The sequence below is a fragment of the Poecilia formosa genome, unplaced genomic scaffold (assembly GCF_000485575.1).
Source record: "Poecilia formosa unplaced genomic scaffold, Poecilia_formosa-5.1.2 Scaffold13, whole genome shotgun sequence".
Lineage (NCBI taxonomy): Eukaryota > Metazoa > Chordata > Actinopteri > Cyprinodontiformes > Poeciliidae > Poecilia > Poecilia formosa.
This window is the reverse complement of record NW_006799952.1, coordinates 2,415,105-2,441,226: the sequence shown is the minus strand read 5'-3', so window position 1 is coordinate 2,441,226 and position 26,122 is coordinate 2,415,105. Positions and strand designations below refer to the sequence as shown.

Genomic DNA, 26,122 nt, shown 5'->3' with positions numbered 1-26,122 from the left:
CGTGCGTGCGTGTGTGTCTAAGCTTATTAATTAGTGTGTTTGCCAAATGGTCCAAGTGAGAGCCCACTGGGTCCTGTGCTCTGCACTTTTTGCCCTCTTCCTCCTCTCCCTCTCTTCCTCTCCAGAGCCACGATGCGCATACGTTTCGAGCTGCTTTAATTTCTCTGCTCATAATTGGGCTGAACCACAGGGAGCCCCCCATCCGCTGGGACAACACAGTAAACACGAGTTTATTCTCTCCATCCCTTTCTCCCTGTGTGGGAGAACCGCTCTTACCCTCTTTCCTCCCTCTCTCCCAAACGCACACAGACGAGCACAATGCAGGGCGCTGATCAAACAAATAAACTACGAGCCGAGGCGACAAGAAAAACGGGGCTTTGCCCTGACCCTCTATTTCCAGTGATGAACAAAGAAACACAAACCGCTCGGAGCGCCGCTCCCGCTCCGTCAATGACAGAGGGAAAAAAATAAATAAATAATCGCGCGCAAGAGAAACTGTTTGAAGAGTCAGAGGCTTCAGAGTGCACCACATTGCATCAGTGGGCCAGTAGACATAGAGCGCTTTCCTACAGAGATGGGTAACGAAGGCGGGTGGGAAGTTATTCATAAAAATCTGACCATGTAAGCACTTGTGTAGAGACATGATGTTTAATTTGTAGTATAAGCAAAAGAAGTTTTTGAGTTCAGCCGCAAATACGGCACAATAATGTCACACTTGAGTGGGCAAACAGGTCAGACCACCTTTCATTGTTGGGGGAAACGAAATTCAGCGTGGGTCTCGGGCACCCGGTGGGTTAACAGACTGGATGAGGTTTGGAGCGGTAATAGGTTGTCCAAAAATGTACGGCTTATCTTATAGAACATACTTTCATAATTTAGATTCTGTTTGCATATCTGTGTGTGCATGTTTCTGTGTTGTCTGTGCTTTGTGTGCTGTAGAACAGTCTTAAGTGTGTGCGCGTGTGTGCATGTGTGTGTGTTTCTGCTCGTGCAGGTGCTGCGTGTGTGCCGACATACTCCTGAGCTCTGAGGTAGCGACAGCTTTGACAGCTATACCAGCCAATGGCCAGATTGTGGCGATAACCCTTCCTGTCGCCGCGAAGCCGTCAGAAAGGCTCCACTTCCCTCCTCGCCAGACACAGGGCCGGTCTGTGGATGCAGAGGTGCGGGTGGAGGGGGAAGAGCGTGTGTCGAAAAGCTCCAGCCGTCCCCCACAATGCACTCGAATCATTCCACCGCGCCGGCACATGAATGGGGATCCAATTGATTCTTTTTCACCTCGGTCCATTTTCCCATCCAGCCCGACACAGTGAGAGGATTTTGTGCTCATCTGCCCTTCCTTGTGTACTTCAAATCGGGCAGAAGACTTATAGAAAGGGAAGGTAAAAAGGAGGGGATCTTTATCAGAAAGCAAATTAACGCTCAAAGTGCTCCGTTTGGAAGGTATATCAGGCCAATCCATTAAAAGAGCCTTCAGAAAAGAGCCGGCGTGGAGGACACCTTGAGAACGAACAGAAGACCTTGCTGAAACAGCACTCTTCACTGAGCGGGAGAGGGAAGTGAGGAAAGAAAACAAGACAGGCTGAGAGTTTGTGCCATGCTAATTGTTAGATTTGATGAAGAAGACAGAAATTACACATCTGACAGTAAACTAACCAACTCCATATTATTGCAACATGTGGAAAACTCTGTCTCACAGCCATAGATTTAATTAGACAAAAATATACAAACATTTCCTGCTATTTTCTGTGTATTCTTTGTCATATTTACAGGCCAGTGTACATCTGTTCCTCCCAGAAACACGCACATACACAAAAACATCTAATCCAGACAGTGACTTCCATTAATCTTTTCACAGGCTCTGTCCTCTGTGGGCTGACACAGGTAAGGGTGGGGGAGACTGGGGTCAAAGGTCAGGGCAGTGCTGCCCCCCGCCCCCGTCGGGATGCCGGCCTTGTGAACATTAGTCCCTAACCAGTGGGGTGGTGAACCCCTTACTGGCTGCAAGAGGTCAGAGATTAGAACACGGAAAGTGATAATTGAAAGAGGCTGTAAGTAGAAATCACACAAAACCTGTAAAGCTAAAAATCACAGTTTACTTGTGCCATAGTTCTCCTGATTTTAATCTTTTTTTTTTTTTTGTTCAGTGCACTCCACATTGGGAGTTCTTTAAAAAAAAAAAAAAGTATTTTCTATCTTACCATCACAAACATAAACATGTGGAGAACAGTACAGACACTATAACGGACAGCTCAGACTGTGTGTGTCTGTGTGTGAACATTTTGTTCAATACACTGTGCACGTGGCGATTTGAAGGTGCAACACTGAATGTCGGCCTTAAAAAGGACAATCAAAGATTCCTGATGGTTACTGGGTTTACATTGCAGTTGTATTGATTCTCTTTGAGTTGCATCTGACAAAGTACCTTGAGACACTTTTTCTAATCAGTTAAAGAAATAAAAGCAAAGAAGTATTACAGTGAATTAATCATTCACTGTAAATGCAATAACATGTGAACAAGAACAAAATAAGGAGCTAGTCATAAAGCTGTACAGAGAAATGTCCCACCTGTCCTGTCTCTGGAGACAGGACGCATGAAGTAGATAGCGACTTGCAAACATATCAGTACCGGTTCAACTTCTTCCGATTTCTGCTGTATTAAAACCAGACACTTGAATGTATTTTATTAGGAATATATTCTACTAGAATTTATCTAATACCAAAATAATGTAAATCTTAATTACGAAGAAGAAGGAAAATTATAAATTGTTGTCAAAATGTTATAAATAACAAAAATCTCAAACATATGATATGCATTTGTTATTGGTGTCCCTGAGACAACACTCGGCAGAACCTTTTGCTGTGATTAAAGCTGCTGGTGTTTGGGGGTCTGTCTCTGCCTGATCCCACAGTCTAGAGACAGAAATCTTTGCTCATTCGTCTTTGCAAAATACCTCAAGCNCTTCAATGTTACTATGTATTTCAATTTTGTGTTTGTTTTTATGTTAAATTATGTAAGGTAACCTTGAGTGTCAAGAAAGGCGCCTACAAATAAAATGTATTATTAATGTTTTGTTCCACTACACTCTAAAAAGAAAAAAGTTGATCCAACTTAATTGAATTACTTCTGTAGGTAACAAGTAATTCAATTAAGTTGGATCAACATAATTTTTTTAGTTTGTTTAACTTGACAAATTTAGGTCAGTCTAACTCAATTTATTTACTTTATTTCATATACAAATTTTTAATCCATCTTACTTAAATTTATAGAAAGTCAACTCAAAAATTTAAGTTGTTCTAACTTAAAAAATGAAACTACCCCAAAGTCGTTTATACATATTTTGTACTTACAATAATGCTTAAATATAAATCACTTTTAAAGTATGTTTTAGCTTTTACAATAGCAGTAAAATTCCTTTACACTACTCAAAAATTCAACTTGGTTATAATAACAAATGTACATTGCACAAATAGAAAATGTTAAATTTTATTGTGAAATCACAAACTTACAGATTTTTCACAACACATTATGCACTGAACATACTACACAGATCTTTTGCTTGTCTGCTTAATTGGGTTAGCTTTTTAGTAAACTGAACATGGGGTACCCCAAGTCCAGTTCTGGAGAGCTACCATCCTCCAACTTTCAGATGAATCCAATCTCCAAATAAAATTAAGTGCTCATTACTATGCCTCTGCTCAGCTGAGTGTCTGCTGATGTGTAAATTCAGCAAGGTGGTATTGAAATAGTCCATCTGACATTTGCACATTGATGGCTCTCCAGGACAAACCTTGGACATCCCTGTGTGAGCTTGTAGAATCCAGATGTATTCCTCTGAAAAAAAATGTTTTTCAGATTTACCACAAGTCCTCCTAAAATAAAGGAAATCAACATTCTCAATCCCTAAACAGTTTTTACATAAAATGTAACAACATGTGTGACTGTTTTTAACATCTTCAAGAACAAACTGAAAACAAGCAATAACATCTACATGCTTTCAAACAAGGTTGTGGGGTCATGGCTTGCAGCATTTAAACCATCTCCGATACTTAAGTTAACTGACATCAGAACAGAATAGTAAACATTAAGCACTGCTTAATCCAAATTGAAAAAAAATATATGAAAAAACGCTGTGAAAGTGTCTGTGAACAATANTAGATCGGATTTGTGGGCAACAATTTTTAAACCTTGCCGCAGACATGAATGAGCTCTGATCAAAACCTTTCCATAGTAGTTCAAGCTGCATGTTTGGGGTCATTGTCCCGCTGGAAGCACTTCTCCCCTGACTTCTGCAGCCACAAACAGTTTATTATTATTATTTTTTTCCCCAGGATTGCTCTGTATCTCTGCTGTTGCTACATGCATGCTCAGTATGAGGAATTGCTGCAAAGCTAATGACTCAAAGCAATCGATTGTCTACTGTCGCTCCATCCTGGTTCACGAGAGGAATTGCTGTTAAGTCACTAAGCAAATGCAATTGACTGGGTTTCTTTGGAAATTAAACTTTTTAAAAAATAAACTCACTTGACTCCATTGTTTTATAACAAGTACTAAATTGGAATGCATGTGATTGACTGTGAAACTCTCCATATGTAAACTGTGTAGCATATCTCGAGAGGACATTCCCATCAACCCTGACCTTCCCATCCGTGCTGAGATAAAGCAGCTCCACAGCATAATACCTGTTAGTTTTCTGCCAAACTCAGTTTTGTTCTTCCTGCGTCAAGATGGTGACCAAAGCACCAACTTCCAAATGTTTTCCAAAGTATGTTTTTTTTTTTAAACTAAACTGACCTTCTTCTTGCCACATTTTGATAAAGAATGTACTTGTGAAATGCACAACTATTAGTTGCCCACCCGAGGTGGAGCTCTGCTTCTTCTCCAGAGATACAATTGGTCATTTGGTTGAATCTCTGATTACATCTCTTCTTGTCTGGCCTGTCAGCTCAGGACACCCATTTCTTGGTAGTTTCTCAGTTGGACCAAATTACTAATTAACGTGATGTTTTATAGCAATATTTTGCATTAGATTTTACTCAGAAGTGTCAGAACAAAGGGATTTTAAACATAAACACACACTTTTTAAGAGAAGTAAAAAAAAAGTATATTTGGTTTTGTGCATCGATGGATTTTGGGAAATATCACTGATCTCATTTCTCAAACTGAAACCCAGGAGAGGAAAGCAAACTTTATGAAAGAGCGCATAAAAACTTAAAAACACACACTCATCTACTCTTAGCCACTACATATGCACCCCACTCCCACGCAAGCACACACACCACTCGCAGACTTGAAAGTGTCTTATATGCGAGGCGTGTTGATCCTGTTTATAATGGCGAGTTTCCTGGTGTTAGCTGCTGGTCTCCCCTGCCGTTGGGCTCCCTCCTCTCTCCAGCCCCTCATCTCTAATGCATGAGTCAGCCGGAGAGACCGCAGAGGCCAAAGAACGAGCGAAAGCGAGGGAGTCGAGAACGGACGGAGGGAGAGGCTAACCCCGGCACCACAGCGCAACACTTTCATATTCTAATAAACCCAACATGAATACACGCATACACAGAAAGGGAGGAAATTGCATTTCTAAAAACTCTCTCCGTATCAAAGGATATTCCGCTGAACATCTCTCACACACGCACGCAGGCACACATAAACATGCAGTCCGGCATTTTCCAAACCAGGGGAGAAAAAAAAAATGGACTAACAGAAACAGACCAACACACACACGCACACACACGCAAACACACACACACACAGGGAAGGCTCAGAGGGATTACAGTCTGCTGACGACAGCAGTTGAGCACACACATAGGCATAAAAACAGAAAACTTCTTAGCAGAAGTTCTGTTTGAGGAAGTTCTAACTGGATCTATGAAACATTTGGAACTGATTCCTCTGATCATATCACTGCAAGTGTGACATAACAAGTGAAAAGCGACAAAAAAAAAAAGGGAGGCCAACAAAGAGCAAATCAGTGGCTATAAATCTCAAGCTGAGAAACAAATATTGTTTAAAACAGAGCCGCAGCTCAAAGTGGCGCCTAGTTTCCGCCCCCCATCTCTCCTGGAGCCAGCCGTTTAATTTGGGGCCACTGATACCCAACCCGTTCTTTCACGGGAGTTAATTCTCCCTCCTCCTTTCTGTTGCCGCGTGATGGAGTCTCAGTGACAGCCTGTAATGCGGGCCTGTATGCATTGATTATATGACACCCTCCATTCAGGTGTGCTATTAAAGTTCCCCTCCTCTCTTCCTTTCTGCTCTGCCAGTGGAATAATGTCCAATAATAAGACGAGCAGGTGACTGGATGTGAGACAGGAGCCGAGCTCTCAGACAGAAACACTGGTTCTCTGGCAGGACTAGATGAAGATACGCCCCTGTTATTCACCCTGGCACAATAAACCAGAGAGAACCTGGATGGAGGAATCCATAATTGCATTTAAATTACATGAAGGATGCTTCGACTGCCTCTTTGTCTGACTGCCACACCTCCTGAATATCTACAACCACCTCAGTCTACTCTATGTAAAAGTTTCCACAGACTACAGCAGAGAGTCCAGATGCATGTTCAGTTATTGTTTTAGAAAACACAAACACACCGTAAGTAATGTAATTGTGTTGCACTAAGATATGTAATATATACTTTTTTGTGTTTAATTTTGTGGATTTTACTGCCCTGAAGAAAAAAATGCCCCCTTTGATTTTTTTTTTTGTCACACTTCAGTGTTTTCATCATTAAAATAATTTTGTGATTTTATTTATTATAGAGAAAAGTGCTGTCCAAAACAAATGAGATCCTAAATCTCACTCAACTAAGTACCACCAAGAATTTTACTGCATGAGCGAAACTAGCAAATCCGTCTTTCTGCGTAATTCCAGAGGAAAATCGATGTCAGTGACATTATTTCTAAACTACACTTAATTCTTTTTTTGACTGTCACATGATGTGTTGATGTTAAGATATATTTTACTTCATATTGTTATATTTAAATAGAGCCTAGGTGTGTCTAGTAAAAAAAAAAGTGGTCAACAACAATATACTGTTGTGGTGTAACTTATATGCAAAGATTTTGTTTAAAAAATTGTTTAATACATAAAATTGTTCTTTTAATGTAGACATAAAATAGATATAATTGTATAATTAAATATATTTACTGTATTTAGCCAGAAATGTGACATAATTTACATTTACTTGATAACTGTAAATTATTATTTTTACAAACTCTTCAAAATGGGTAAAAAATTATTTTTGAACTGAATTGAATTTGAATAAGTCTAAATGTCTAAAAGAAAATACTCTTTCCGAGCAATAAATAAAAAAGCTTTAAACACATAACTTTGACAGCAAGGGAGAACAAGGATTCAAGTTTGCCTTTCCATCAGAAAGAGTAAGGAGCACAACAAAATAGGGGGGAAAAAACAACTTTAATTTACCTCAGTTTCCAAGAAAATAAATTAAAAAATCAAAGAATTTGAAAGGACACTGGTACGGGTTCTGGTTTGTTTAAGAAATGCATTAAGATCACAGAAATCCAACTGAGCTTCAGACAGAAGACATGTTTAAGCCCTCTGCTCTCACCCACACAGCGTAGCGGCTGTAAAGCACAGGAGTCTACCTTCAGTCGTCTCCGTTTTCTCTTTCTGTCTCTCTGGGAAGCTCTGGGCCCAGAATAGAGCTCAGAGCTCTCTGGTTTACATAAACCACAATACCTCCTCAGCTCGAGACGGGTGTAGGGGGAGAAAGACACAAGCTTCTGTTTTTGTTTGCATTTTATTCCAAAACACAAAATTGAATCAATCTTTTAATACTCTGGATTGTATAAACACGGCCGAGAAGTGCTTGAATAAATATCAAGAATGAAAATGGATTTCTCGTCGACGACTATTATCTCCGTGGTTTATTTATGAGTACCAACGGCTGTTGCCAAAATAGGCAACACATAAAAAATACAGAGATAATGTGTTTAGGCATTTTTCATTTTCTTCCTTTAAAGTGAGCGAATAAATACAAGGATTTACATCACATTTACATTTTTATCAAAAACCAAGTTAGGTTCCGCCAAACCTGCGCGCGCCCTTTTTTTTTTTGAGCCGGGGTTGCCGGGACAACGGAGGAAAACAACAAAAAAAAAGCAACACGACACTGACATCTTTAACAGGAAAATCATTAAAACCAACATGAGGGGCCAGATGATGCTGTCTGTGTCTCAGTCAGTGTGTGACTGATAAACACCACACTGGATCCATAAATAGACTAATAGCTCTTTCACGGCTCCCGCTACGGTGCACTCAGCCGGGATGGGTTGTGGGTGTTTTGTTTTGTGAAAATGAGAGATAAAATCCTCTCAATCTCAGAGAGTCACTGATATGTAATATCAAGCACAATGCGCGCACGCGGACGGCACTGCGCACACAACCAAACATATCCAGAGGCCATCCATCGCTGGCCACACAACACCCACTAATGCCTAACTACTTTTCATGCACACATATATTCATACAGTATTATGCAGAATAACAGTTTTATGGATTTTAAATGGCATTCATTTGTGAACTCTGTGGCCAGCTATCACAAGGAAGGGTTATTTTATCCTCTCTTAATGTAGATCCGTCTTCCTGGGCGAGATGCGGAGGGAGGTCCGAAACATTAGGGAAGTTGGATCTGTCTTCGGCCGCTGATTGAACACCGGGCGGGGGTGAGAGAATAGGAAAGGACTGAATCAACTGGGACTGATGCACAAATGCATAATGGAACCATCACATGATCACTGAGCCTGCATTAATATCTTCTGAGAGTGGAGATCCCAGATAACAAGAAGCCCTTTTCCGTCCATATTTCTCAGCCCAGATTTTTTACGAGCCGGGCTCCGGTTATTACAGAGCGACACAAACAAACTTCACACAGCCGCAGTGAGAACCACAGCAGATCCTCCTCAGCCAGGGAGATGACTTTCTACAGTCTGCGCACGCGCCGGTGGGTGTGTGCGTGCGTATGCGTGTGTATGTATGTGTGTGACAGGTTTATAGGAGTCATTTATCCTGCTCAGCGGGCTAGTGTAGTGCGGAATGGTGGCCTGAGTGCCAGGCGTAGCTTATTGTTGTGTAGCCTTTATGGGCTACATTAAGTACAGCTGAGTGAGAGGGAAACATACAGTACAATACCCTGAGCTCACACATGTCATACACACAGAGATTAAGTACCTCCCTGGGCCGGGGGCAGGCCTACATCTACTCAGAACAAGACCCTGGCCCACTCCCTACAACTAAAGCACAGGCGAAGGTACGCAACTATGTGACAGAAGTGAAACGGGTCACAAGCAGTTGCTCATAACTGAAGCGCTGAGGATGCCTCATCGTTTTTTAAAAAAAAAAAAACAAAACTGCGTACTGCGTTCAGAATTACCCGTCAATACAAAAGCACATAAATTAATGGAGGTAATTAAATTTCTTTCAATTTTTGTTGTTAATTGGAATGATAAAAATGAGAGGAAATTACCCATCAACAAAGCCTTTTTGTTGGTTGCGGTATTTCAAAGATGCATCACTGCCATGAAGCAGTACTGTGCAAAAAGCTAAAGGCATTCCTGATTTTTTTTTTTTTTCCTTTCTCATATTTTACTTTCAAGGATCCAGAGTTTCTTGTAACCCTCTAGGAGGTGTTCATCAGCAGTTCTCCAGGCTTACACAACATTCTTAAAGTTTTATTTAGACGTTGACTGCTCTTTCTTTTACTTCTAGTTTTTATTTCTAGAGGATTCTCCATTGGTTGATAAGCCACTTAACCACAACCTAAGGATCATTCAAGCATGAAAACGATCCCAGGCTGGAGTGTTGAACCAGAGTTGTACAGAAACTGGTTAAGCCTCATCACCACGCCGGTGTCCCCTCTCACACACCTTCTGCATCACTTACATCACTTTTGGCAAACTTGCAAACAGGATTTCTTTAAGCTTTCTTCTTCCCAAACTCGTAATTTAAACAGATTCTCCTGCCTGAGCTGTGAATCTCTGCCGCTCCTGAGCTACAGCGGGCCTCTCGGCTGCTTTCTTTATCGAATAATATTTATATTATTCGATAAAGAAAGAACAGTGGCATGAAGCTTTTGAACACAGCTACAAAAGACAAATACATATCCACTTGTTCCCAGACACACAGGCCTAAATAAGCAGGACCAACAGTCAGGTGGTTTGAAAAGCAGCTTTATTTCCTCGCTACCCACCTATAACACAACCTCAGTAGCTTTTTTTTTTTTTTTTTTGAAAGCTTCACGAGCGTCGCCTCTTCAACTTGAGTTTCACTGCGTAAAAATAGAGGCCATTATAATGCCTAATGCCTACCTGCCAGCTCTCTGTGCTCCCTCCTGTACACCAAGGCTTTTACATGATGAGGTGGCTGACATATTGCGCACATATCATCCATTACCATATGTACGCGGGGATGAGACTCAGCCTGCGCAACTTATACTAATGCATGTTTGGTGTGCCCTGTGGGGGCGAGAGACACACACAGGTATAACGAGTTTGAATAAAAAAGATCTGCAAGCTCCCCCCCCTCTCTCTCCTCTCATACAAATATAATGGCTGCTTTGTGATACGCTACTGGTATTAACAGTAGGATGCTTTTAAAGTAAATAAAAACATTAAAGCTGAATGTCTGAGAGACTAACTCTGCTTCTTAGAGATTCATTCTACACTTGTGTGTGCGTGTGTGTGAGACTAGAGAAGGGGGGTAATCCTCTGTGCTGGGGTGGTGGTTCTTCTCTAATTGCCCCTCTAGGTGCCTGTGTGCTGGAGAGCTGAACTGAGGGTAAACACAGATCTAGAGATGATTAATAGGTAGAGGTCAGGGCGGAGCAAAAACAGGCTGAGAGGCTGAGACCTCACTTCAGCCTATCTCGGATGTCCACATCCACACACAGACACACACTGAAGACTAAAGAAAGTCCTTTTCCCCCCACCCCAATAGTAGAGCCATAGACACGCAACTACCCTCGCATGAAGTCCAAAGAGATCTGGTCCAACTGGATTCCTCTGCACTGAGACAAATGAAGCAGTAGTGCAGCGGGTCACTCCGGGGTTAGAGTGAAGGCTGAAGGGTCAAGGTGAAGGGTGAGGGTCACAGAGGAAGTCCTTAACAAGCCGTGATCAATACATGAGCAGAAAATCCCAAATTCCTATTTCTGCTTCGCTCCCACACAGCCGTAGGTGGTCTTCGTCCAAAAGATTTTGAAAAGGAAGAGAGAAGGAGACGCCTCCCCGCTTCTGCTACCTGGCCACTTTGTCTTCCCCTACAGTACGCTCTGAGTTTCTATCTGTCGCACCAATCTGCCGCCACACAAACACACACACACACACACACACACACACACACAGACACGGAGCACATCCACAGCTGAATGGAGTCAGGTTGGGCGGCCCTTCATTTTTCATGCAAACGGTAATTTAGTGAGACTGCCTATTGATTGAGCGCCGCTTGTCTCCCAAACAATGCCACTTCAATCAGCGGCCTATGGGGGGAAGGGAGGGCAGGGGTAGAGATGGCAGGGGGGAGGGAGGAGGTGTGTAGAGGGGGGTGGCTGCCGATAGCTGCAGTGACTGATTTAAGAGATGGATAAAAAGCAGATACGTCCCCCCGCCCCCTGTACTGATTAATGACAGTGGCCAGAGCAGCCCTGGACTATGCATCATGATTTAACCACCAGCCCCTCATCTGGAGATTAGCGTGCATGTACGCACACACTGCACGTGCATCTGCATACACAGGGTCTACTGTACCACACAGGGAGACAAGGCTGGGAAGGTGTGGAAGAAAAAAAAAAAGGAAAGTGATGCAGTGTGAAAGACAAGTGAAAGGATGGAATGAAAAAGAAAGCCTCATAACTGTCCTCGTTAAGTTTTCTGAATGCCTTCATCGAGATAAATTTAGGTTTTGTTGGTTTAGCTGACCAAGACCACAAGGTCACACTCGTGGCTATTTCTTTTTTTTTTCCCTGCTTCTCTGCACAAAGACACAATACATGAGATATTCAAAAAGTTCAGCCTTAAAAAGCAAATGACAGAGTTTTTATGTCTCAATACACATCTACATCTCTGAAAGTAAGAATTATTCATTTTCATCGTGTAACCTTCACCTTCAGGGTAATTTGAAAACTTTGAAGGGTTTTGTGATCACATATGCACTTGCTCTTTTATTTACGTCTGCCTGGGATCTACATAATTTGCTATTTATACAACACCTGCAGTTTCAGACAAAGATCCAAACAGAATAAAAGTTAAAATAAGAAGTTAGACTTCAATGAAAAGCTGGAAATGGTATTGACTAAAATTGTAATATTTTGGTTCTAAATTATTGCTGTTCATTTTAAGGGAGTTTTAGATTTTAAAGTATTTAATGAAAAGTAGAAAAACGCGATGATCACCGATTTGAGTAAACCAATGAATAACTGACTGATTTCAATAAACATCACAAAATTTACTTGTGCTTCTGTGTGACGAATATCTAATTTAGTCCAATTTAGCTCTTACAATACAAAAATAAGATTGAAACTTCAATCTTATTTGAAAAACAGTTTGTTTGTTTTTTTACTGTTTTTTACAGTAAAAAACAACTAAATATGTTATTAAAAGGATACATTACCCAGAAATGAACCAATCATACTTTTATCAGCCAGTTTGCAGGTAAAAGTATGCTGGTTTATGATGCTGCCTGGTCATTGCAATAGAAACGTGTGCAATACTGCAATCACAAAAAAAAACTGCTTGAATGCAACAGTTCAAGTGTCACACTTGCAAATCTTGCCTGACAGTAAATGTGACATGCCAATGGTTAGCCTGTCCTCATTGTCAGAAATGGAAACAATTTTTTTAATCTCTTCCAAAAAAGTTGCAAAAAAAAATAAAATAAACCTACATATATTATACAGCCAATCTACAGCTAAACCATTCCCAGTTTCTACAGACTCCAAAGTAACCCCACAACTCAAGTCCAACATAAAGTTGTGCAAAGGAAAAACACTGACTCTGGTTCATTAGTTGTGTTGGAAGCCAAGGAGGAGGAGGCGGATGGTTGGAGCCCCTCCTCGTGCCTGCTAAAATATTCATCAGACTCCCTGAGAGCATGTCTGCTAATAGTTACACATGGAGAAGGAGAAAGAAGTGAGAAAGAGGAGGAGGAGAGGGCTGGGTGCAAGGCAAGGAGGAGAAATTGGGGAGATGAGTGATGCTCCCTGTGTGCATGTCAGCTAATAGTCAAACATGAAGCGCTAGAACAGAAGGAAAAGCTGGCACAGTACGAGGGGTTTGTTTGGACAGTGAGGCTAAAATCACCAGGGATGTAACCATGTAACAAAAACAAAGGTGAGAGAGGAAGAGAAACAGAACAGAAGATGGGGAAAAAAAACAGAGTAAAAGAAAAGTTAAAGATCGAGAGGAACTAATCGCTCGTTTTCTTCCTCCCCTGCCATCACTTGGCCCGTGGAGCCTCATTCCAGATTGATTAAAAGCTCCTCTTGTAATTGTCAGATCTTGTAGGAACTGTTTCTGTGTTTTTGGTGGGGGTGGAGGAGGGGGGGGTCATCTTTGTGACCATGTTAGAAAATAAAACCCAATTTCAATCACGTCAAGCAGTGTAACAGTCACTTCAATATCCAGCAGTCACTATGCCACATCAATCAGAGCTCCCACTCAAGCAAAGAAAATATCTATATTTATATACTGTTGACATTTTTTTGTTTGTTTTTTTATTTATTTATTTTTTTTGTCTTTCAGAAAGAGCAGCTCAGGTAGCTGAGCCGAATCTGCAACTGAAGGCTGTTCCGTGCATAAACACACACACGCTACCTACACACTGACTCACACACACACACACACACACACACGCAGTCATTTCTCCAGTCATTAAAATGAGAAACAGCCGATGGTGTAGGAGCTGTTGAAATACCATTAAGAAATGGAGATAAATGCAGTGGATCCCGGCCTACTATGGCAGCCTCACCACCGTAAATCAGACAGTGACGAATATTACACAGACCTGGCTGCATGCATATGAGCACACAAATCCACATTCAGACAAAACACATGGGCTTGCAAGCATGGACAAACACACACACACACATACACACACATCTGCACACAAACTGAGCAAACAATTTGTGCAGCACCTTAAAAAAAATCTCAGTCGGTGGATTAATGAGTAATTACCCTAATTAAATGTTTCCTGATGATCTGTTATGATATATGGATGATTATTGTGTTTGGTGATGATTAAATGATTGTATAATGTAGTGGTTAAATTACATAATTAAGTACTGAATTAAATTGAATCAATAATTTTGTGGTTAACAGTGAGATACAGTAATAGAAAACTTCTGGGGATTCAGCTAAAGATTTTTGTTATTTCCTTTGATTTATCATCAGTAAAGTAAAGAAAAATCTCTGCTGGGCAAACAAAGCTATTTTGCACAATAATCAACATGTCCATCACATCTGATGTCTAATAATGACAAAAGGCAAATATTAATGCTGCAAACCAGAAAAGGACGACCTTCCAAAACAGTTTAGATGATGACTTTTGCATCACACAATTTTTACCTGCTCTGTATGAGATAATCTTACATGTTTAGGAGTTTTCTTGGATTTTTAGAAAGATGTGTTCAGAAAGTGTACAGCACACACATTTTGTCATATCGCAAAAATAAAAACATGCACATATTTTACTGGTGTTTCATGCAAAAGTTGAACACAAAGAAACATTTAAAGAAGAGTGGTTTTCGGATTTGTATCCATCCCCCTTTACCCTGACGTCCGTAAAGAAATTCATGGCTACAAAACTCCCATAATTATTAAAGAGTCTGACTTCGTGTGTCGTTTTATGTTAGAAATTATTCCAGCTGTTCTGTGAAGGCCTCAGAGGTTTGTCAGAAAACTGGTGATCAAACAGCATCGTGAAGATCAAGAAACACAACAGACCGGTCCGAGATGAAGCTTTGAACATTTTATGGATACCGTTTGAGATCTCTTCCAGAATGGAAAGAGTTTGGCACAGCGGTAAACCCAGCAAGGCATGGTCTTAACTAACAGGCTGGGATGGGAGATAATCAGAAAAGCAGGCAAGAGAACCATGGTAACTCAGGAGGAGCTGCAGGGATTCACAGCTCAGGTAGGAGAATCTGTTTACAGCAGAAGCCAAAAAGGATCATGTTTGTACTTTCCCGCAAGCGACGTAAGCAACACAGTTAGTATGTGGAAGAAGCTGAACTGGTCTGCTGAAACATTTTTGCCCCACTTGGTGAAACATGGTGATGGCAGCCTCATGCTGTGGGAATGCTTTTCTTCAGGAAAGACAGAGGAGCTGGTCAGAGTTTATGGAAGCAGCAGCCTGCAAGAAGCCAAAAGAGAGTTAAGCCTGGGACAGAGGACTGCTTACCAAGTATTGGCTTAGATCAAAGCATACTCATGTGTTAGAATGTCCCAGTCAAAGTCCAGACCTAAATCCTATGGACGTGTAAAGCTGCTGGAGAAGCAACATATATGATCCTATATACACATTGACTCAGTGGGCTTCATATCCACACCACACTTTTCAGATGTTATTTGTAAAACATTCTTTAAACTATGCGAGTTTCTACTCTGCACAGCTTTATGTTGGTTTAGTACAAAAAAATCCCAATACAGTTGATGCTTCTACCATAACAATGTGGAAAAGTTTAGAGGATATGAATACTTTTGCATTACGCTGCATCTACCCTGATGTTATTCCGACTGTGTTAGCAAGCCTAATGCAAACCGATAAAAAGAGGCTAACCTTATAAGGAGGGTCGATGCTTATTTAAAAGCTCATTGATTAACAGTTGTGATTATCGATTAGGCCATGTGACCCAGACAGAACTGATGGATCTGACAGGTTGGAGTCGCAGACAGACAAGCAGCGGAAGATGGAGGGCGACCCGCCCACGAGTCAGATAAACCTGAAGACAGACGCACACAATCACTAAAGACAGTCCTGCTCTCACTCATGCGTGTTTCCAATTTGAAGAGATTATTTCAAGTATCTGTTATTATCTGTACAGCACTTGAACCTCTCCAGTAATTTGGCCCAAACCACTATCTCTCTCTCGCTCGCTCGCTCGCTCGCTCCGCCGCCGCCTGATTCACTTCTCCCTACAGTTCAGTGCAGAGCGTCTGCATGTGAAGGAGATAGTAAGCAGTAATATTCAATTATTGTATGCACGGCGTTCACGTACCGCCCCTAAATTGATTTCTTTCAGAACGAGAGGCATCGCTCAGCACTGACACACAGCCATGTTCCCCCCACATCCCTCCATCTAGTGCATCCCACGCAAATTACTCCTCCATCTGCTCTCCCTCACATTTTACCCCCTTCCTTCTCTCCTCCACGTTTCTTTGCTCTGGTCTCATCCTCTCCTCTCCCCTCCCTGTCAGGCTAACACAGCTATCTGTGGTTGGAGACCAAACAGCCTGCTTAATCTGGCTTTAATCTCTTTGCATTGTAATGAAGACATGCCTTGTTTTGTTTTACTGTTTGACTGAAGCTGCACAATCAACTCTCACCGCAGTGGGACTCTGTCCTGAAGAGAGTTTCTCGAAAATCGTCGTCCTATCAACGAATTCATGTCAATAATGCACTTTTACATTTTAACTGGACTTTTTTGCGTGAGGCGTAATTGAGGAGGAGCAGAGCGGAGAGAGAGAGAGAGAGAGAACAGATTCAGTGGGGGAGGGAAAGTACATTTATTCCTAATTAAATTAAAATCTGAAATTATCATTTGAACTGGAAAAAAGGGAGGTTATATTTGTTTGGCTTGTGTCTCTCTTTCAACTGGAGGCATTTGTGCAAGTTTTCATGCGGCACATTATACCATCATCATAAAGACCTTTGCAATTGGTTCTTTAATAAAGTCGCCCAGAGAGAGGAAACGGCTCTAATCAATACTTCATATAGCAGGGATTATTGTTTGTTCAGAGTCAACATAGATGCACAACATCTAGGTTCAATATTTATGTAAAGTTGGAATTGATTTGTTCATAAAAAGCAGGAAATTTTAGATTTAGGTGTCAAAGTTGTTTTTTAAATTTACACACATTTTATCATTCTTATGAAGAGCAGGATTCCCGGTCTTAAAAAACAAAAAACAAAAAAAAAAAAACCTACATTCGAACAAAATCACATACATAAATACATATATGTATTCACAGACACCTCCCAACACAAACACACGCGCACACACACACGCATAGCCCCCTTGTCTCTCCTTTTCTAATTAAAGGGACCTCTCTGCCCTGGGTGTGTGTGTGATATTGACACTTAGCTCCGTACAATAAACTTTATTGGCAAGCCCTGCTTGATTACAGCACTAAACTAGAATAACAAGGAATATGGGAGGAGGGGACGTGGATTATATACTAAACAGACATTAGAGAGCTCTATTCAAATATCAGGTGCTTTTTAATAGGAAGCCTAGAAAGAAGGGCCTCCGTTTACGAAGCATCCGGCAGTAAGACGATACTGAAACATGGTCTGCAGAGATAAAAAAAAAAGACCCAGTTGAAATAAAATAAAGTAGGAAAAACATAAAGACAAAGGAATAAGAGATATATTGTGGAGGATGCAGAGAAGGAAAGGAGGAATAGATTTCCCGTCATTAATGATCTATGGAAAATACTCTGTCTATTTTCAGATATACTGTTAATGGCTGCTTGCTGCCATTAAAATCGTTGCTGTCCTGAACACAGCCATTCACGTATTGGCTGCTGTTTCATCTAATATTCATCTACTGGAGGTCAGGGGCGGCGGCGCTGGAATGCTTAATTTGTGCACACAAATTAACGGCAGAAAGCAAAAGTTTTAGACGAGAACCGAATAAAAATGAAAGAATGTTAGACGATTTCTTACGAGAAATTAAGCAAAACAAAATCAAAGAAGCTCTTAGTAACCGTTTTTAAAATTCCAACAGATCAGGGGACAGGAAAAGGACCTTTTTTTTTTAACTCAGTGTCTCAAAGAATGCTGCAAAGCTTTCCAATGGTCTTCTCATCTTGCACATCAAATTACAACTAAAGCATTATTAGTTTCAACCAGAAGATGAGGCAAAATGTGATCTCCTGTTTGAGTCTCCTAACTTTTGATTTATTTGTTTTCTTTTTTTAAGGGGGGAGAGGGTTCAAAAAGACTGGAGAGTTTTTAATTACTTCATGAAACTTCCTGCAAAGAAAATTACACAGAAACAGCAAAAATATGTTTGAATCAATGCACTTTGTATTTGACTCTGAGAGAAAGCAGATTAGTTATTCCCCCTGAGCGGCAGCTGTTTGTCCCAAACCTTCAACACTTTCCCTGCTGTGGTTTCTCTGCTCAGACAGTTGAACTACAATGACCCCTAATGGGCAAAAGCGGTACTGAGTCATTGAACGCCTCACACAAGAGGTTCCAGTTCTTTGTAAACCTTTGGCTTTGCACCAGCTCCTGATTGCTGAGACAAAACACACAAACAGCAGGGAGGATAAACAGAAAGGTCACTCATCGTTCCGTTTAAAATCCTCACATCGAATCTCGCTGTCATACTTTGAGCTGCTTTGAGTTTCTTCATCCTCTTTTATTCATCAACGCTCAACCATGACCCAGCGTCTCTCCCCATCCCCCCACCCTTTTTTTTTTCTTTTTTTTTTCCCCCTTTCCCTCTCTCGAGGCCTTGGCACCCTCGGCAGGGTCTCTCCCGCTGGGCATGTTGGCAGAGGAGCGTCTCCGATTCACCCACAGCGTGCCCTCTGGCTTTAACAGGCTGGCACAAGGACACGGAGCCGAGCTGAAAGAGAGAGGGAGCCGAGCGCGAAGCTAAAAACCAACAGAACCGTATATCACACTGAAAGTTTTCACAGACTAGGTGGGTGTTAAGTTATAACAGTTTTAAGTCTCTGGTTTCTCTGAGGAAGGCAGAAAAGGATGATTAGGAACTACTGTGGCATGTGCCCCACTGGGTAAAAAGCAGAGAAAGGTAAGCAGCGTCACCTTGAACAGCCACTGACCCCACACACCTTTATGGCATCTCCAATTAGGGGAGCAGGAGGGAGGACGAGAGAGTTACAAAAAGGGAGAGGCTGAGAGAGAGAAAGAAAGAGGGGGAGAGATGTATTTCAAAAATGTAGTTCAATAAAGAGCACTGACCCAAATGGCATCCAGTAATTCTTCCCTGTGCCAGAGGTGGTTCAATAATCAGAAACTTCATCAAGCTTGCCCCCCTCTGCTCTCCTCCTCTCCCCGCCTCAGTCTGCAGCGCCTTCTGAAGCCCCACCTTCTGCTGGGACCTCTTAGACTTAAAGACAGCGCATTAAGTACAGAACCTATTCGGCGCATCCAGAACACGCATCAAAGAAGATCCTGCTAACCCCACTTCAACATTTTATTTTAATTAAAGAAGTTTCCATCGTCGCTTTGATCTGTTTCCTTTCTACTGTCGGAAGAAAACGTTTCCACTTTATGAAAGTTGTTTGATAAGTGAAGACTTCCAAGCACTGATCTTAACACTTTAAAGAAAGTTCTGGAAAACAGGAGAATGTGAAATACTTATTGGAAGTGTCATGCCATAACCACAACGTTCAATGACTTTGATCAGGGCGGCATTGGCTCGGGAGGCTGGAGTTCATCTTGTAACCAGATCGAACTCCTGTTCTGTCCGTCCCAGTTATTGTCACACCAATCATCATGTGGGTGTCAGCATGAATGGGTGAATGACTGAATGTAATATGAATCACTTCAGAGTCCTCCAACCTGATAAAGAGTTATAAAAGTTAGGGCCTTTTATCATTTACCATGATTGTGCTTTGATGCAACCAATCCATTGTAGTTCTGGATGTGTTTCCGGGCTTATCGCCCTGTAGGAAGGTCAATGTCCGCTCCAGCCTGAACCTTTTAGTTTTCTCCAACAGATTTTCCTCCAGAATTGCCCTGTTTTCCCCCTAATGAGTAAATGCATGTAGTTATGGGATATGAATGACTGCATGTATGTGAATATTTGTACCTGCTTAAAGGTACCATATATGTAAGTAGATTTGTTGATTCGCATGCGAACATGTGTGTATGTATATCTGTGGTGTGAATGTGTCTGTTTTTAATGTTTTAAACAACCTTCTCCCTGGTGTGTTTCTTGGTTTTCGTGAGGCTGTTTGTTTTCGAACAAACAGGCTGAGGCTTTCACTGAACATCTGGATTTATGCTCAAATTAAATTACACACAGTACACTTTATTTAGACATTAAGACTGTCTACATATGCACCTTACCTGTCAGGTGTGCACTGCTTTTTGTCAGCGTATGACGCTGAACTCCAATAAAACACACAGAAGTTTGTGGTGGTTATGTGACAAAGAGGAGGACCCTATATCTCACCCTCAACGATCTGGAGCAAAAAAAACTGAACAAACTTCTTTCTAGCACGCTAATTCAAATCCGTCTCCATGACAATGTCAGCAGTGCATATCAAATTTGTCACTGCCATGTTGAGATGGATGTGGGAGGACAGGAATATGAAAGAAAATAATACAATTAAGGTCTGTCTCGAGCACCAAGTTCCCATCGATCCTTTCGCTCTCTTTTCCAATACGCTATGGACTTAACATGGACTTATTCTTTCTTAAGCACAAGTGGGACCACTCCTTCCTGCTGGGGAGCAACGCTCACACAATGCTTCAAAAGAACATTTTGTTTATATGTTCAATACCAGAAACATCAATAAAATTATCCATTCATTAATTTCCTCTTCAATACAAATTTAATGCAGAGCCACGGAGTAGGCAGCTCATATCCAATAAGGACATCTATCCGCGATCACTCAGCCCAGTGCTTCCAGTTGCACACACACGCACGTCAATAGGACTCTCCCTAAAACAGCTATTCCTCACAGACTGACTCAATACTGCGGAGCGACAGGAATTAAAGAAAAGAGAAAATAAGCAGGGTGGGAGTGGAATGGGAGGGAGACTTATTATATCTTAAACACAACTGTCAGGGTGAGATTTTTCACCCTGAATGGTCAAGAGAGAAACAACGAGGGGAAGTTTTCTGTTTTAGTTTACAGTGAGACATTCAGGGCCTTGCAGAACTATCCATTTTTCCATATTTTGTCATGTTACATCCAATAACTTCTTCTTTTTTTTTTTCTGTGATTGACTAACATAAAGTTGTGCATAATTTAGAAGTTGATAAAAAAATACATACATAGTTTTGAAATTGTTTTTAGATAAAAATCTGAAGGTATATGGTGTGTAATTCAGTCCACCTGACTTAATACTTTGCAGAGCCATCTATTGCTGAAACTCCAAGTGTTTTGGGAAGGTGTACAGGCTTTGAACGTCTGCACAGACTGAAATGTCCATCATCTTTTTCAAAATAGCTCAGTCTAGAAGATAAAATTATGGTTGGAGAATCAGAGAATCCCAACGCTTTCTTCGTATTTTTTTGGAATGTGAGTGGGATAAAAAATTTCTCGTGGATAATGTAAAATCAGTCAGGCTATTTTTACAATGCACCACCATCAAAAATTTAAGGTGAAAGGAAGAATGAACCCCTGCTTCTGCTATTAATCAGATTCAGCCAAATCTGACTCAGCTTAAATTGGTCTTAATTGCGAATATTACAACTGTTAATGAGGGAGTGACCAAAATGATAAATTATTGTAAGTACCACAGTGCCATCAAAGACGACAAACTTTCTCTTAAGGAGCACATTAATAATCTTGTTTCTAAACTGAGAGCTACGTTGGGTTTCTCTCACAGAAACAAGACCTGAGATGATTTAATCTCCACAATCTTTCAGCAATAGTCGATATTGACAGAGCAAGCGACATTTGGTGAATCAAAAGCTCTGATAAAAGACCAGTTTTGTAAATGCAGTTGTTTTTTATAGTTATCCTGTTTTTATGATTTTATGTTTGTTTTTATGACAGAATGAATGTATACCACATGGATATGCTAATTGTGATGATACTTGAAAATGCTGCTGAATCTTGGCAGGTCCCTCTTGAAAAAAAGAGATCATAGATCTCAAAGAGGTTTGTAAATGGTTAAATAATGGTTATTATTCCACTATAAATTCTTAGCTCTGGACTTTGTCTTGTTGTTCTGATTTGCTCTAGTGAGTATGCTTTAGAGCACTTTCACACCAGGACCATGGGTGAGACTGAACCAGACTGAAAACCAAACCGAGAATAAGAGGTGCTGATGTGTTTGCATCGACACAGAGGAAGTTTTTAAAAGCTGAATGTTCGCATTGCCTAGAAAGCAAGGCTAATAACTCTCCGGTCAACATATTCCTCCACTGGACCCAAACGGTGGACGTCTTCAGCAAGCGGCTTCTTGTGGTCTTAAGGTGATTTAAATGGTTCTCCGAGTTAGCTAAAGGTCTTTCAAGGCTTTTATTTGGGCTTTATTTTCTACCCGTAGCTTGCAGCTGACCATGATATTATTACATTCAGTGCTTTACTTAAAAAAACAAGAGGAGGAAAAAAGATGCACTAGCCCTGAATAAGATTGAGAGTATTAGATAATTATGTCTTTAAGAGAATACTCCAAAGATAAATTTGGAAAGGTCGGAAGAGATTTTGATTCAGACCACTGTAAGTTATTTTTTAAAAAGTGAAGCTCCTCAACAAAATATAGAATTGATCTACTCTTCTTGATTATAGCTCACTAGTATATAGGTGAACACGAAGCTTTGTTCGTTAAAAATCAGTTGTTTTGTAAGGATTTGTGAAAAGGTTGAATTTCCTACAGTTAAAAAGCAATAAAACAAATTACAGATGAATGTTTTACTGCCTTGTTCTCCAAGTCTAACTCTTTCTCCACTTCCACAAATCAAATGCAAACATTTCTGTCACATTTTTGTTTTATAATAGCAATAAACCTTTAGAGTGTCAAAAGTAAAAGCAATTTGGAAACACTGATGGCAATAAGTAATAACTGAAGAAAGAAAAAAAGAGGACTGATGAAGAAAATTAAGTAAAGTTTAAAACTAAAGCTGGTTGAAAATGAAGCTGAAGAAAATTAAGTTAGATGTAGGAGCATATTTCTTATGCCCTTCTTTCACTGCGACATCTTTAAGGAGGAATTACACAGCAGGAGCAACAGTGCCATATTCCCTGATCCGATCTATAGCTTTCTGTTGCATGAGATTAGGAAATGTTTGAAAACAGTATTAGTATCGAATATGATACAGGTACAGAACCCGCCTGAACTGCTGCCCGCAGAACCAATGGCACACAGCAGACAGAGCCGTGAGCTGCGTGTGTGTGTGTGTGTGTGTTTATCGCGTTAGAGCTGGCGATATGACACAGGAGCCAGGGTTCACCGGTCAAGTGGAGTCAAACCAGGTAGACGATTGGCTGATCAGGTCTGAGTGTAATGAACAATCAATGGCTGAATGCATTAGCTTAATCTAATGGGCCAGGTGGGAGAGGACAACGTTAGACGCATGGAGCGCATGATTGAGCACAACATGCAACAGCGATGCAATCAATAACACATGGAGTGGTCTAACCCCCTTGGGGAGGACGGAAGGGGGGGGTCCCCACTTCTGGAAGAACCCGCTTTACAGGCATTTAGGACGTGTGCTGTGAGTTTGTGTGTGTGGGTGTAAATATGTATGCATGGTTGCTTAGTGGAAAACAGAAAAGGAACCAAGCTGTATTAGTCTGATTGATTAGATTATGAAATGAAATGAGGGAAATCAACCCCTTTAGTTTCTGGCCAGTACCCCACCACACCTCAGTGAGCAGATACAGTTCATATCAGAGAGATGCAGCAAAACAGACAAATTTGGAGCAAAGTATGAGTTATGTCAGAATATGAAGGGTAAGAATGAACACAAATAACAATGAAAAGAAATACATCACTGCATTTGGACAATTGGAGGAAGGAGAGGGGGAAACCTTCTTCAAATTTAGGCCTGTCCCCACGAGGGAAAGGACTTGCTGCGGTGAGTTATTTGACCTCCCTTATTGCTGGTGATTAGTTTTATGTGAACCTGTTTGTAGGTTAAAAGCACAGCTGAGGCTCCTAGGTACAACAATATGCATAACCGAGGTGATTCACTTCTATAACCCCTTTCAGACCTAAGTGTTTAAATGCAAAGTGTGTGAAGCTAAATAGGTTCATAAAAATGGAGACGTGCAACATATGTCTGCGCATCCAACATGCTATGTTAGTGGATACTAAAGAGAGCAAAACCCTTTACAATTTTTCAAGTGGGGGGAGAGGAGGAAGAGATCAATTAACAAGGATCGAACTAAGAAGACATTCATGGCGTAAAGAAGCAGAAGTGAGATGACAAGTTAGGGACAAGAGCCAGTCAGAGCAGAGGACAGTCATGGGTCAATACTTGAAGCATATTCTGCTGACACTGCACATCTCAACGCAAACACACAAAGACATGCACACACATTTTTACATTCTCATGTGCAAAAGTAGAAAGATATACAGATCAAATCACTCAACCAAAGTCAATGACTCAAGAGGGAATAGGAAAAATATACAAATATAGAACATAAAGGAAAGTCATGCATTCAAACCCAAGATGTCCTCATATTTTCTACAGAAAGTGTCTCAATGAATTTTCTAAATTAACATCAAGGTCATCTAAATTCAACTCCTAATGCCTCAATTTCATCTTCATTGAGCCTTCATTGTTTATAAAAATCAGTCATCAAAGTTTGCTTTTGTGTTTATGAGAGCCAAAACAGAATAATGTGCTATATAAATAAAATTACTGTTCCTTATAAACTGTAAGTGCATTGTAATCAACAAGTCATATCAAAACAAATGTTCAGAGCAGTCGGTGGAATAGTGATTCCACCGACTGCTCTGCATGGAAACTGGATCGACTTTACTTAGGATGGAAAATCTCAATTAAGATCTCTATAGAAACAAAGGATAAAGCCATGTGAGTTTCGTGTAACACCGTCATGTTGGAGCAGCATACTAAGGCTAACTTGTAGAAATATATGTGGAATAAAATATATAAAATTTCATCTGCTTCAGATCAAACAAATTTTAATAAAGAAAGATAACCTGAGGAAATACAAAGAGCAGTTTGGGTCCTTTTGTCACCTCCTGGACGAGTCGTAGTTGGTGATGCACTCTTAGATTAATTTTGTTAAGCCCGTCACCTCCTGGGAAGGTTCACCACTGTTCCATATTATTGCAGATAAAGACTCTAATTGTGGTAATCTGAACTCCAAATGCCTTAGAAAATATTTTGTAACCATTTCCAGACTGACAGATTTAAATGAATTCATGAAATATTCTTGAATTTTATTAGATCAAGGCACCTAAGTGATTTCTTGGGTAATCACTTAATAAAAATTAGTTGTTTACAATGGGAAACATTGTTTTGGACCGTGTCTTCTAATTATTATCTGAAAATATCATTTTAAGTCAGATTTTGTACTGCCTCGGGTTATCTTTGTATATTTGTTTACTTGAAAAAGCACTTTGAGCAGGACTATTGCTGAAATGAGCTATGCAAAAATGTGTTATGTGTTTGGTTGCCTAATTGGAGACACAATCGCATTCTGTTGCAAATTCATCCCTCTGATTCCCTCCGAGACTTTGCAGAAAAGAATGAAAAACAAAAACGAAGAGGGAGTTTTGGGGTCTATCAGTAACCAATCAGGAAGTGGATGGTGTCATTTTTCTATAGCCATTAGACTGCAAACAACATTAACTTCATAATGACTAGTTAATGGAAAACCCGTGTCTGTTGCCCTTTTAATTAGCTGATCAAGAGGAATTAAATTAGAACATTTAATGATAAATGATTAATCAATTGCTCAAAGATAAATCAAATAGAGTTGAGGTAAAGATTCCCGGTATGGTGAAATAAATATAGACATCCACTTGGTCGTGCAGTAAATAACACCATATTATCATAACACCTACATATCTAATTATCTCTTTGATAAATTAATCAAATAGAAAAAAACAGAATTGCCGGAGTCATACAAGATGAGCACTTTGTAGGTGCACAATTGTGACAGTTATATTCTTCATGGTAATTTTCCTGTGCGTGCGTGCGTGCGTGCGTGCGTGCGTGCGTGCGTGCGTGCGTGCGTGCGTGCGTGCGTGCGT

At 40.6% G+C, this 26,122-nt stretch overlaps 1 protein-coding gene across 1 annotated transcript in view; it reads right to left on the bottom strand.

The window, feature by feature from the left end:
- Window positions 1-26,122, bottom strand: part of wwox (WW domain containing oxidoreductase) — a 154,458-nt gene that overhangs the window by 66,313 nt on the left and 62,023 nt on the right. The gene's annotated exons all lie outside the window — the stretch shown is intronic.